The following is a 13,671-nucleotide window of genomic DNA, read 5'->3' as shown; positions in this document are numbered from 1 at the left end:
TTCTAAAATTAGATTGTGGTGATGACTGAACAACTCTGTGAATGTACTGAAAACCACTGAATTGTATACTTTAAATGGGTGAATTTTAAGGTATTGAATATATATAAATAAGTCTGTTTTATATATCTAAATAAATAAATCTGTTTTAAAAGAAAAGAAACAGTTTGCTAAATAACCCAGGATCAAAGTCGGAAATCAATACAGTAGCTAAACAATTTTTACCAGAAGTCATGGAACACGCTAAAGTTGTATACAGAGTGAAATTTATAGATTTAAATGGCTTTATTTTTAATTAAAGATAAATATAACAGGTGCAGATGGTATCACCTGGAGCTTGAGCAGCTGCACGAGGGTATCAAAGACAATGGCCAAGAACAAACTAAGAGGGCAGAAGTCCAGGAATGTATTCCATAGAGCCAGCCAAAAAACTTTAAGGTTAAAAAATACAGCAAAACCAGTTACCACTAATCTTAAGAAGATAAACATTGTGAATGATGAAAAAGTTAATAGAGTGGAAACAGCTTCTGTAGATATACAAAAGGAACCTGCACATTTCTTAAAAGGCCTTTCTTTCTCTTGAACCTCTGCAGAAACAGCTGATTCCTCAGCAGTGTCATAAAAATGAACCAGTTAATGGTGAGGAAGCTACAAGATTAATGGCTCAGCTGTAATGCACTGGTGATGTATCAAACTGCCCCCAAAGACCAACAAAGTAAATGTTTTATACAATAAATAAATAAATAAAACAAAAAAGAGCTAAGTATTCAATCTAAAACGTCAGCAGTAGGGAAAAAACAAAACGAAGCAACCCCCCAAAAGGAAAATAGTAATTAACAAAAACCTTAAATAAGTCAAATAAATATAACAATGGGAGTTTAAAGAAAACAAAGAGCTGGTCCTTTAAAATGACCGATGTCACAGATAACTCCCTAGCAAATGAGATAAAGAAGAGTTTAAAAACATACACACACACACACACACAGAGAGAGAGAGAGAGAGAGAGGGAGAGAGGGAAGGAGAGGGAGAGAGAGACAGAATGAGAATCTTTCCCAGATGAGGCAGTGTTTCAAAGTAGTTATTGTGGGATATTATGCATAACTGTATAGCAACATATTTTAATATTGATGTGAAACAGATGCTTCCCTAGCAAAATGTAAATTAACAAAGTTAATACAGGAAAATACAGGTAGAAAAGAATAATGAATGTAGAAGAGACCAGGGAAAAAATGACATAACAGCAAATACAAATAGAAAGACTCTGAAAGGTAAAAAGGAAAGGCAGACAGTCCACAGACCTCAGGGCCTAAGGAACAACATAGCGGTGAGTTCCCCGGGCTTCATTTTCCCTCCCATATATCACAAACAGGGCACTAGAAAAGTTTATAACTCAGAACCATCAATAGCTACAGACAAAAAAAGCTCTAAGAAAAGCCTGCTCCCCTTAATCAAAGGACCAAGAAAAGGGTGTCCTAACTGAGTATACCCATCCTACTGCAGCCAAACACTAATAGAATACACATTCTCTTCAAGCACCTGTGCTACATTCTCCAGGGTCATAAAACAAACCTTAATAAATTGAAAGCATACAGCATATGTTCCCTGTTTATAATAGCATCAAACTAGAAATCAATAACAGAAAGGTAACAGGAAAGTCTCCAAACATTTGTAAATTAAACAACACATTTCTATATAATCCATGGATCAAAGAGGAAGTCTCAAGGGAAATTAAAAAGTAATGAATGAAAATCAAAATACAGCATATCAAAATTTGCAGGATGCAGATAAAGCAGTGTTGAGAGAGAAACTTATAATGTTAAATGTTTATATTAGAAAAGAATTAAGGTATTAAATCAGTAAGGTAAGCTCCCACCATAAGATACTAGAAAAAGAAGAGCAAAGAAAACCCAAAGCAAATAGAAAGAAAGAAGTAATAGATATAAGAGCAGAAAACAATAAAATTGAAAACAAAAACAATAGAGAAAAATCAATGAAAACAAAAGCTGGTTCTTTGAAAAGACCGATAAAATTGGTAATCCTCTAGCAAGACTGACAAAGGTAAAAAGAGAGAAGACACAAATTACCAATATCAGAAATGAAACAGGAGATATAACTATAGATCCTGCAGCCATTAAAAGAAAAGTAAGGGAATACCACACACCACTTTATGCACATAAATTCAACAACTTGGATGAAATAGTCCAATTCCTCACAAAACAGAGACTCCCACAACTTACCCACTATTAAATATGAAGATACTCTGAAAAGATATTAAATAGATAACCCGAATAGTCATTTGACTACTACAGAAATTGAAGCCATAATCAAAAGCTTCCAAAAGGAAATTTCCAGGCCCAGATGGTTTCACTGGAGAATTCTATCAAACATTTAAAGAAAAATAACATAATTCTACACAATCTCTTCCAGAAAATAGAACACTTTCTAACTCATTTATTGAGATCAGTATTACCCTAATACTAAAACCAGAAAAAGAAAGTACAAAAAAAGAAAACTATAGACCAACATCTCTCACGAACTTAGACACAAAAATCCTCAAAAAAAAAAGCATTAACTAATCAATTCCTGCAATATAAAAAAAGAATTATACACCACAACCAAGTGAGGCTTATTCCAGGAATGTAAGGCTGATTCAATATTCAAAAATCAATAAGGGCATTCCCCCATATTAACAAGCCAAAGAAGAAAAACCATATAAATTCATACAGTATTGACAAAATTCAACACACATTCATGATAAAAGTAGATAGACACATAAATAAATGGAACATAATAGAGAACCTAGAAATAGCCACACAAAAGTATGGCAAATTTATTTTTGACACAGGTACAGAACGAGTCCGTGGAGGAACTACAGTCTTTTTAACAAACGGTGCTTGAGTAATTGGACATCCAAATAAATGCACCCTGATCTAAGTCTCACACTTCATACAAAACTTAACTCAAAATGGATCATGGGCAGCAGGAAGGAGAAATGAACAAATCATCATCACAGTGAAGACTTAATCTCTCCTTTCTCTGTAATAGAACTAGCAGACAAAAAAAGTACAAGTAACACAACTGACGACTAAACAATTAAATATTATTTTCGAATTATACGTGGAACATTAATAAAACAATTCACCAAGGACTAGGCCATGACTCCCCTCATATTTCAAGGAATGAGCTTCATGTAGACATTTTTCTAACCACAGAAAACTAAGGTTAGAAATCTAGTGAAAAGATAAACTTTTGTAAAATGAAAGCGCACTTCTAAATAATTCATGGGCAAAAAAAAAAAAAATCAACTCTTAGAAAACACTTAGAACATAATGCACCAAACCTTGTGGGTCTCAGAGTGAACTTTAAGACCTTAACGTTGATATGAGAAAAGAGGAAAGCCTGAAAAATAACAAGCGAATCATCCAACTACGTTCAGACAACCGATTCCATCACTGACCACAGAGAATTCCCCAACACTCACCCTCCCCGGGTCCCCATCACCTCCACATCCCTCCGGCAAAGAGCACTGGGATCCTCTTGACAACAACTATTAAACCGCGGCTGAAAACCGCAGCAGCTTCCGGTCACCACCCCTAGCACCGCCCCTTCTCGGGGTTTGGGGCTTCGCACGAAGGGGCGCGGTTCTGCACATGCGCAAAATCACATTCGAAGCCGTAGTCAGCCAGAGCCAACATGGAGATGTTACGGAGTCGGTGTTTTGGTTGCCCTCAGTGCCCCTAGGCAGCGTTGTCAGGCGGGGAACATGGCCGCGCCCAGGTTGCGCTTCCTCATGGGGTACGCCATGTTGGAGGAGTGTACATTCCGTACAGAGGATGAGGAAGCCTCTAAACTCACATTGCTGAGCACTGGCGCTGTCTCACAGGTAGTGGGGAGCGGGGGTGGGGACGTTTCTCTGGGCGGGCATCCTGGGATCTGTGTAATAATGTTTAGAGAAGCTGAGAGGCCTCTGGAAAGACGCAGAGGTGCCCGTGGCTGTTATCTCCTGGCAGATACCACAGGATGAGAAGGAGAAATAGGACTGCTTGCGGGTCTCTCCTGGAACATACCGCGAGGGGAGAAAGGGAAGAAATCAGGGACCTGCAAGCCCTCCTAAGATATAGCCCTGGGAAAAAGGGGGGGAGGAGTCAGTGTTAGATTCCCCTCTGCTGGGCTTGTGGGGGTTGGCTGTGGGGTTTGGATGCTCCCATAATCTACATTATCTCCCACTCCAGCTACTCGAGCTAAAGTAAAAGTTCTTACCAATAATGATTTTTGTTTTTTCCCTTGATCTAATGCAATATGTCAATAAAAGTATCTTTAGGAAAATTTATTTTTATTTTCTCATAAAATAAAATCTATATAGTAATAGTGCCCTTACTTTGCAAATGTAGCTTTAAGGCAAGATTGATTCTGCCCTTCAACGAGTTTGTTGCCCCTTATCACCCCCAATATGGAAATTCTGGAGATGCCTGTGCCCTCCGGGAGATGTTACAGGGGCAGAAGGGGAAGAAGTCATGCTACCCTTCACCTGGGAATGCCTACTTATCTTTCAAAACCAAGTTCAGATATCTCCTCCAGGGAATCCTCCTGAAAGAGGTAGAAGGCTCTGTAACCCTCTGAAGGCCTTTCTGAATCCTCAAGTGAGGAAGGTGTTTTGAGGGGCTCAGGTGTGAACTTGCTGGATGCTCTCAGTCCAGCCACATCCCCTCTGGGCCTCAGTTTAACAATCTGGAATGTAAGGGTGTCCTATCCCAATTAGCCTAAGACCATCTGGGATTAATCTGTAGTCAGACAAATCTATCAGTCAGTGAGGGAGACCACACGCCAGAGGAACCATGGGGTGGCTCACTGAACAAAGGAAAAAAGAGAGTTATTATGGAATGCTGAGGAATGGTGAAGTTCAGGTGAAATGTGAATGAAGCAGTGTTTTGGTAAACTCAAAGCAAAGCGGGGCTGTAGGTGGACTATGAAGCGAACCCAGAATCCTGTTTCCTTGGAAACCGTAAAGTTAAGGTAGATACAGAATTCTGTATCTAGATACCCCTTCTCTCTGCACTGGGGTTGGAAATCTTAGCTGCGGTGTCTAAGTGACTTAGAATCTTCAGCAAGAGTGGGATGTTTTATCTGTACTGATATCACTTCAAACAGCAGTTTCTGATAGCCTGTGATTGTAGAGAACAGTTTCTCAGTGAGTAAAAAAGCAGTAGTCACTCAAAGTAGGAGTTATTTACTACATTACAGCTGCAGGACATCCTTGGGAGAAATAATATTTTCTGTTAATTTTGCATCTGACTTTATCTGTGTCTGTTCTCCCAGCCTTATGAGTGGCAGAGCAGACTTTTATACCCTGAACTAATTTTTACTTTCTTAGAGGGTTGGACTCTCTGATTATCCCAGATTCTCTTTCTGCCCCTATAGCCCTGGTCTGAGTGTTTGTTGAATGAATAAATGAAAGAAGAAATGGAATTAGTGGAAGCATGTTTGGCATGCATATATGTCTAAGAGAGCGCCAGGAATCATTGTTAATGTGAGTGTCGTAATAGCACTATGGTTACGTTTTTAAAAAACTAAGTCTATTAGACTATTTCAGAGAAGAAAAAAAAAAGAGCCAATAAACATATGAAGAGATGTTCAAAGTCATCAGCGATCAGGGAAATACAAATCAAGACATGATGAGATGACATTTTACACCCATTCAATTTGCAAAAATTTAAGTCTCACGGTACAATGTTGCAGAGGATGTACAGCTACAGGATCTTTTTGCCCTGTTGAAGGAATATAGATCAGTGTAACTACTTTAGAAAATAGTTAGCATTTCCTCCTACAGCGAATATGTACATACCTCACAATCTATCCAGTCCACTCTTAGGAATATATCCACGAGAAACACTTGCACATGAAACCTAGGATATGCATGGCATCCTGTTCACAATAGCAAGACCTGGAAACAAAAATGGATGGAGTCAAAATGGATGAACTAGAACAGTACCCAACAATAAGGATGAATTTAAGGGAAAAAACAAACCCTGTGATTCCCAAAATAGTGTATAAAACATAACACGCGTTTATAAAATTAAAAGCTACTAATATAAAGAACATGAACTATTTAGGATTTTGTATAGTTGTGATAAAATTATATAAAAAGGAATCAAAAATTGATGAACTTGGGATTTAGGATGATGTCTACCTCAGCTGAGGGCAGGCAGGGCCATCAATTGGGGGAACACATGGATAGATGGAGGTTATTAAGGCCATACCTTGTCTTTTGGGTGGTGGGTGCATAAGTGCTAATTATATTATTGAAACTAACTTAATATTTAAGTGAATTGGGAAAATTAAACTGTTAGATAAACATCTAAATGTAAAAAGAGAAAGTCTGCATGGAGAAAAGTGATGTCCCTTTCTTGAATGGGGTAAGAAAATCTTTGGCCCCAGCCCAGAGATGCCACCCAGTTGTGGGATGAGCAGGGAGGCAGGAGCTCCATGGCACTGACACTTTCTGTGGCCCCTGCCAAAAGTGCTCTGGCCCCAGGGTTCACTCCATCACACCACTCGTGCACCTGCTCAAATGTCCTTTCTTCGGATGTTTTTCTTCCCCGATCTACCCCACAACTCTCTAGCTCCTCAGCATGCTTTCGTTTTCTTCATAGCCTTCCTTTTTATCAGAAATTATCTTATTCATTTACTGTTTGCTCATTTCTTTGTTCGTGCTGATACTGCAGTGATTTCTGCTTCTCACATATGTGGAGTAATCAACTGCTTTATTTTTAGTATCTTACCATACATGTAGAGAGCAGCAAAACACATGCACTGATTCATTTTCTTAAAAGATTAATTATTCCCTCCTAAAGACTCTGCAGGCATCTCTGGATGACATGACTAATTATAAAATTGATTTCTAGAGTAATGCAGAAAATACTAGAGATGGAGAACTTCCAAGTATGTAAGACCCTATTTGTTCATTCACCAAATATTTATTGATCACCAGTCACTGCTCTTGGTACTTGATGTTTGGTAAAACAAAACAGCCCCCAAGTCCCTAGCTTCCTGGACCTGGCATCCTAGTGGGGAAGAGAGGCAATAAACGTTGTGGAAAGGTGATAACTGCTAAAGAGGGGTGGATAGGGCAGAGTGATGTGAATTGGAAATGCTGGAGGACTGCACTTTAAGTAGGAAGATCAGAGTCTCCTTTTAAACTCTACCACTGACTGCCCTGCATCCTGGAGCAGGCCAGTCTCAAATCCTCACATTTATACGGGCATGTAGTTGAAAACAAGGAAGAACGCAAGGTCAGAATATTTTCATATCTGCAGCTAAGGATGTAATGATGAGTACCTCTTTGCCCTACGGTAGATGCAAGGAGTAATAGCCACAGTCCTCTGATCAGTCTTGTCTTGCATGCCTTCCTTCAGTAGGTAAAAAATAGTTTACAATATTTACTGAGCAGGGACCTCTGGACAAACAGCCACAACCATTTACATGTGTCAGTAGATAGAAGGCAGTGATAGCTTATTTATTTTACACCCAGCTTTTTAATGGAAAAATTTCACACTATTATTGGGTAATCACAGAGTCCAGCCCTCTACGGTCCAGAATGTTGAACTGGGGCCCAAAAAGGACGTGACCGGTCTGAGGGCACAAAGACATAGAGAACACCAGAGCTCAGGGCCAGGTCCTTTCAAATAGGACCTGCGCGTCAGAAGGACCTTCAGCTGGCGTGGAGCCTCTACCACCGTCAGAGAGGGCTTCCCACAGGAGACATGTGAGATGGGTTTTGAAGAATGTGTAGCAGTTCATCCATCGAAGGGATATCGTGGATTCTTCTCACCTCTGCCCCCACGACATCTCCCAGAGGGGCAATGGCTTCTCCATAATTTCCATATTTGAGGCCCTAAGGGGCAGCAAACTCCTTGTGGGACAGGATTGGAAATTTGTTGTAAGGCTGCACTTGCATAATTATTACTTAGATGTTATTTTACAAGGAAGTATGAATAATTCTAGAAGATGTTTTTATTGACACATTACATTAGACAGAGAAAACAACCATTAGCCATATCAATTTAAAACTAATTGTGGGGGGTGTCCCTGGTGGCCTGCTGGTTAAGATTCTGGGCTTTCACTGCGGTGACCAGGGTTCAGTCCCTGGTTGGGGAACTGAGATCCTACCAGCCAGGAGGTGCGGCCAAAAAATAAATAAACTAATTTTTGTTGATACCAATTATTTCAGTTGGAGTGACTAGTGTGAGGGTTGATTGAGATTACCCCGACGCTCCCACCCCGACTTCTCTCCCCTCGTGATATCTGGGGGGGGGGGGAGGGGTACAGTATCGCCCCTACTCTCCCTTCTTCAACACTCCATAGTATCGGCCAGGGGAGGGTACCATCCTGATATTTCTCCCCTCAACTCCAGTGGTATCTCCCAGACTCACTCTGGGTTCTTATTCTTACTCTTTTCATTAGTAATGGCTCCCCTCTCACCCGTGCTATGTCCCTAGGAGCCCCTCAGAGGCTAAATGCAAAGACCCCCATGCACCAGGAAGTCTACCCAAAGAAGCGTAGTCCACCTTCTCCCAAGGCGGCCCCACTGTTCTGCTGCGTGAGGCAGGAGGCAACAGCTTCTTCCACTGTACGGCACGGACACCCTTCCATGATGGCGGCCCCCTGAAGCAGCAACATTTGGGCGCGGCCATATTCCGAGCCCAGCAAAGCCGCAGAGGGTAAGGGAACTCTCACGGACTCTGCGTGAAAGTGCCCTGTTGATTGGGGAACGGAGCTTCGCAAGTGCTTTTGAGCATGCGCATGAGACACCCCCCGCCCCTCCACTAAACACCCGGGTGTTAAGAGGTCGGCACTTGGAAGGGAAGCGGTTCTCAGCTGTTTGCGAGTTAGCGTCGCGCAGAGGTGATTTTGAAGGGGGTTGGCTACTCTGAGCTGAGTGATGGTGGGGGGCGGAATCTGGGTCGGTGATGGGGCTACTGTGGATTCAGTGATGGGATCTTTTACATCGGATGCCCAGCTAATTGTTAGTCAGCCTTTCTTTTTCTAATTTAAGCCTTAAAGCTATACATTTCCATCTAAGACCCACAAGATTTGTTGTATCGTATTATCATTATTGTTCATTTCCAAGTATTTTAAAATTCAGTTATGATTTTTTTTCATTTCACACGTGTCACTTTGAAGCGCGTTTCTGTTTTGCAATAAACAGTTAATCCTTTTGTTATTGATTTCTAACCTCATTTCTCAGAGGTTAGATAATGTGATTTGTGTCATGAACGTTCCTTGAAACCTGTGGAGACTTGCCTTATGCCAAGTCCCATAAATGTGCCATCTATTGCTTTCAAAGAATATGTGTTCTCCGATTGTTAATTGTGTTGTTCAAAACTGGTATACCCTCTCTGATTTTTTTTTTTCACCTACCTGCTCTGTAGAGAGCAGTGTAATCGTGGTTTGTGCGTTTCTCTTTGCTTGTGTCGGCTTTTGCTGTATTTGAACCTTATTGTTAGGTACAAGTGTGTGTATTTTTAAAATAGACATTGCCAAATGCCTCTCAAAAGTGTTATACATATATTTTGTAATACATTGTGTATATATTATATCGATATATACAATGTATAATACATACATCTATGTATACGGAAATGTGTATGAAATATTCCCATCAGCAATATATAAATACCCCCATTTCCCCAAATCCTCTCCAGTACTGGATGATGTTCTTTTTCATTTTTTATTGTTCTGAGGGCTGAATAATTATATCTAGTTCTGTTTTACCTTTTCCACCTATTAGTGGTTGAGATCTTTTCTGGTTATTTGGGCACTTTGATTCCTTCTCTGCATTTCCATAGCCTTTGTTCATTCCTCCTCTTTTCCCTGGCTTTTACATAGTGAACTTTTCTGTACTCCCTCAATTGAACATCGCTGGTGTCATATCTATTCCTGTACATATTAAGATCAAAGTGTGGACATTTTCTTTTATTTTACTGGCCTATTTATCCCTGTTTTGATTGCATTAGTTTTATTGTAAATGTTAATATCTGCTAGTCCAAGCATCCCTTCAGTATTCCTTTACATAATTTTCTTGGCTATTTATACTTGCATACAGAGTTTGAAATTGTTTTACCAAGCTGGAAAAGAACTGGAATTCTGCTTGGCACTTGGTTATGTCAATACAGTTAATACTGAACCAGTGATATTTTTATTTTATTATATTCCTGCCCAGGAATATGGTCTGTCTCTCCATGTGCTTAAGTTTTATATTATATTCTAGAATAATAACTATTAGTTTTTCTATTTTGAGTCCAGCACCGTTCTTGTTACATTCACTTTTAGGTATTTTGTGTTGTCATTATTGGAAATAGGATATTTTTTTCCTCTCCATCTGTTTCAATCTTGTACCCCATCACCTTGTCAAAATTCCCTGTACTAGTTTTCTGAGTATACAATGATATAACCTGCAAATAAAAATGATTTTCTCTCCCTTCTTGATATTGAAGCAGTTTATTTCATCTTCATATTTAATTGCATTAGCTAGAGCTTTCAAACACTGTTGTGATAGGAACAACCCCATGTTGTTACTGGTTTTAATGGAAATTGTCTTCAGCATTTTACCTTTTAGTTTCATACTTCCTGGTGGTTTTGAGACTATGATCTTTGCCGAATTTTTGTAGTTTCCTACAAAATTTTAAGAATTACTGCTGAATTGTGTCAAATGCCCTTTTTATATCCATTGATACGGTTGTATAGTTTTTCTTCTTAATTTGTTGATGTAATAAGTAAATCGATAAATGGACTAGCATTAACCATCTGTGTCTTATCAGAAAACCCAATTTGGTCATGGGGTAAATTTTTCTTTTGATCCTTACTGGACTCAAATTGCTAATATTTTATTAAAGATGTTTGCATCTATAAGATGAAATAATCTCCAGATAACTGTTTGTATTAAGACTGTATTTTTTAGGTAAGGTAACAGTGCTCCATAAAATAAATTTGGAAGATTTCCAACTTGCTATTATTATTTGAAACAGGGATTAGCAAACTTTTTCTGTAAAGAGCCAAACAGTAAATATTTGAGACTTTGCCAGTCCTGCAGTCTCTCTTGCAACTACTCAACTCTGCTGCTGTAGCAAATGCAGCCACAGACAATATGTAAACGAACGGACATGGTTGTTTTCCAGTAAAATTTTATTTACAAAAACCGGCCAAGGACCAGATTTGACCTGCAGCCTGTAGTTTGCCATCCCCTGGTCTAGAACTGTTTAAAAACTGTAGAAATACTGTTTTTTAAAAGTTAGATTGCACTCCATATTAAGTCAATTTCATCCTGGTACCTTTTTTTTGTACTTAACTTTTTTTTTAATAAATTTATTTATTTATTTTTGGCTATGTTGGGTCTTCGTTTCTGAGCGAGGGCTTTCTCCAGTTGCGGCGAGCGGGGCCCACTCTTCATCGCGGTGCGCGAGCCTCTCACTGTCGCGGCCTCTCTTGTTGCGGAGCACAGGCTCCAGACGTGCAGGCTCAGTAGTTGTGGCTCACGGGCTTAGTTGCTCCGCGGCATGTGGGATCTTCCCAGACCAGGGCTCGAACCCGTGTCCCCTGCATTGGCAGGCAGATTCTCAACCACTGCGCCACCAGGGAAGCCCAACTTTCTTTTTTTAATTGAAGTATAGTTGACATACTATATTATAATAGTTTCAGGTACACAGCATAGTGGTTCAATATTTGTATTTCTTACAAATTTATCACCATGATACGTCTAGTAACCATCTGTCACCATACTGTATTTAACTTTTTATTGTGAGATAATTATAGATCCACAGGACATTGCAAAAAATAGTACAGAAAGCTGGGTTTTTGGTTTTTTTGTTTTTGTTTTTGTTTTGGCTGCATTGGGTCTTCGTTGCTGTGCGCAGGCTTTCTCTAGCTGCAGCGAGCAGGGGCTACTCTTCATTGCGGTGTGTGGGCTTCTCATTGCGGTGGCTTCTCTTGTTGTGGAGCATGGGCTCTAGTCTCACAGGCTTCAGTAGTTGTGGCACGCAGACTCAGTAGTTGTGGCTCGCGAGCTCTAGAGCACAGGCTCAGTAGTTGTGGCCCACAGGCTTAGTTGCTCCATGGCATGTGGGATCTACCCAGACCAGGGCTCAAACCCGTGTCCCCTGCATTGACAGTGGGTTCTTAACCACTGCGCCACCAGGGAAGTCCCAAAGCTGGTGTTTTTTAAAAATGATACACATTACAAATTTTCTGACTTCTATACACTGGTCACTTAGAGATTCTTTTGCTCTTTCTTTTTTTGCATTAATTTATATTTTGCTGGAGAAGCACCTGTTTCACCTCCATATTTAAATGTTGCTATGGATTTGCACATAATATTCTTCTAGAAATAATGTTTAGTGGAATATCTCCTCTAGTAGTAATATCTCCTCCTTCCTAATATTGTATTTTTTTTTCTATTTATCAGATTTGCTGGAAGTTTATTCATGTAACTGGTCATTTCAAAGGATGAGCTCTTCACTTTATTTATACTCTCAATGTACATATAATATACACAAATATATCGCATTTAGGTTTTATTAGGGGATTTATTAGCATATTTTGAGTTTTTTCTAATTTCTTTTTCTAATTACTCAGGTTGAGTACTTAGCTTTTTTGAGGTTTTCTCTCATTTTAATAACGAATCATGTAGGACTGTACATTTTCTTATAAATATAGCTTTTGCTGTGTGAAATAACATCTGGTACAAAGTGTATAACTTCAGTGTTGTTGGTGCATTTTGAGTTTGATTTTTATTTCTTTATCTATTTTTAATTACCTTTGTTGTGGCAAAAATAAACACGTACCATAAAATTTACCATCTTAACCATTTCTAAGTGTACAGTTCAATAGTGTTAAGTATATTCACATTGTTCTGCAAACAATCTCTAGAACTTTTTCACCTTATGAAATGGAAACTGTATACCCATTAAACGACACCTCCCCATTTCCCCCTCCTCCAGCCCCTGGCAACCACCATTCTTCTTTCTGTTTCTATGAATTTGAGTATTCTAGATACCTTATGTAAGTGGTATCGTCCAGGACTTTTCTTTTTGTGACTGGCTTATCTCATTTAGCAAATGTCTTCAAGTTTCATCCATGTTGTAGCATGTGTCAGAATTTCCTCTTTAATGCTGAGTAATATACTATTGCATGAATATACCACATTTTGTTTATCCATTCATCTCCTGATGGACACTTGGGTTGCTTTCACCTCTTGACTATTGTGAATAGTGCTGCTATGAACAGGAGTGTGCAAATTTGTCTTTGAGATCCTACTTTCAATTCTTTTGGATATATACCCAGAAGTGAGATTGCTATTTTTCATTTTTTGAGGAAAGCCGTACTATTTTCCATAGTGGCTGCACCATTTTATATTCCCATCAGCAGTGCACAAGCGTTCCGATTTCTCCACGTCCTCGCCAACACTTGTTATTTTCTTTTTTTTTTAATAGTAGACATCCTAGTGGGTATGAGGTGTTATCTCACTTTTTTTGACTTGTATTTTCCTAATGATTGATGTTGACCATCTTTTCATATGCCTGTTGACCATTCATATATCATCTTTGGAGAAATGTCTGTTCAAATCCTTTGCCAATTTTTTAATTGGGTTATCTGGGTTTGTTGTTGTTGTTGAGTTATAGG

General features: G+C 39.3%; 1 protein-coding gene and 1 pseudogene across 3 annotated transcripts in view; one reads left to right on the top strand and one right to left on the bottom strand.

Annotated features, from left to right (window-relative positions):
* Positions 1-3,566, bottom strand: part of LOC132356897 (zinc finger protein 81) — an 83,724-nt gene extending 80,158 nt beyond the window's left edge. The window contains exon 1 of one of the 3 annotated variants that reach the window (XM_059910101.1): positions 3,499-3,566. The gene's annotated coding sequence lies outside the window, so the exon portion shown is untranslated. Of the gene's footprint in view, positions 1-3,478 lie in introns of all 3 variants that reach the window. The other 2 variants (XM_059910099.1, XM_059910100.1) reach the window with 2 other exon arrangements.
* LOC132357781 (ribosomal biogenesis factor-like) lies at positions 365-671 on the top strand (annotated as a pseudogene).
* Positions 3,567-13,671: the final 10,105 nt, after the last annotated feature.

Source organism: Balaenoptera ricei, chromosome X (assembly GCF_028023285.1).
Source record: "Balaenoptera ricei isolate mBalRic1 chromosome X, mBalRic1.hap2, whole genome shotgun sequence".
Taxonomy (NCBI): Eukaryota; Metazoa; Chordata; class Mammalia; order Artiodactyla; family Balaenopteridae; genus Balaenoptera; species Balaenoptera ricei.
This window is presented reverse-complemented; position numbering and strand designations above follow the sequence as displayed.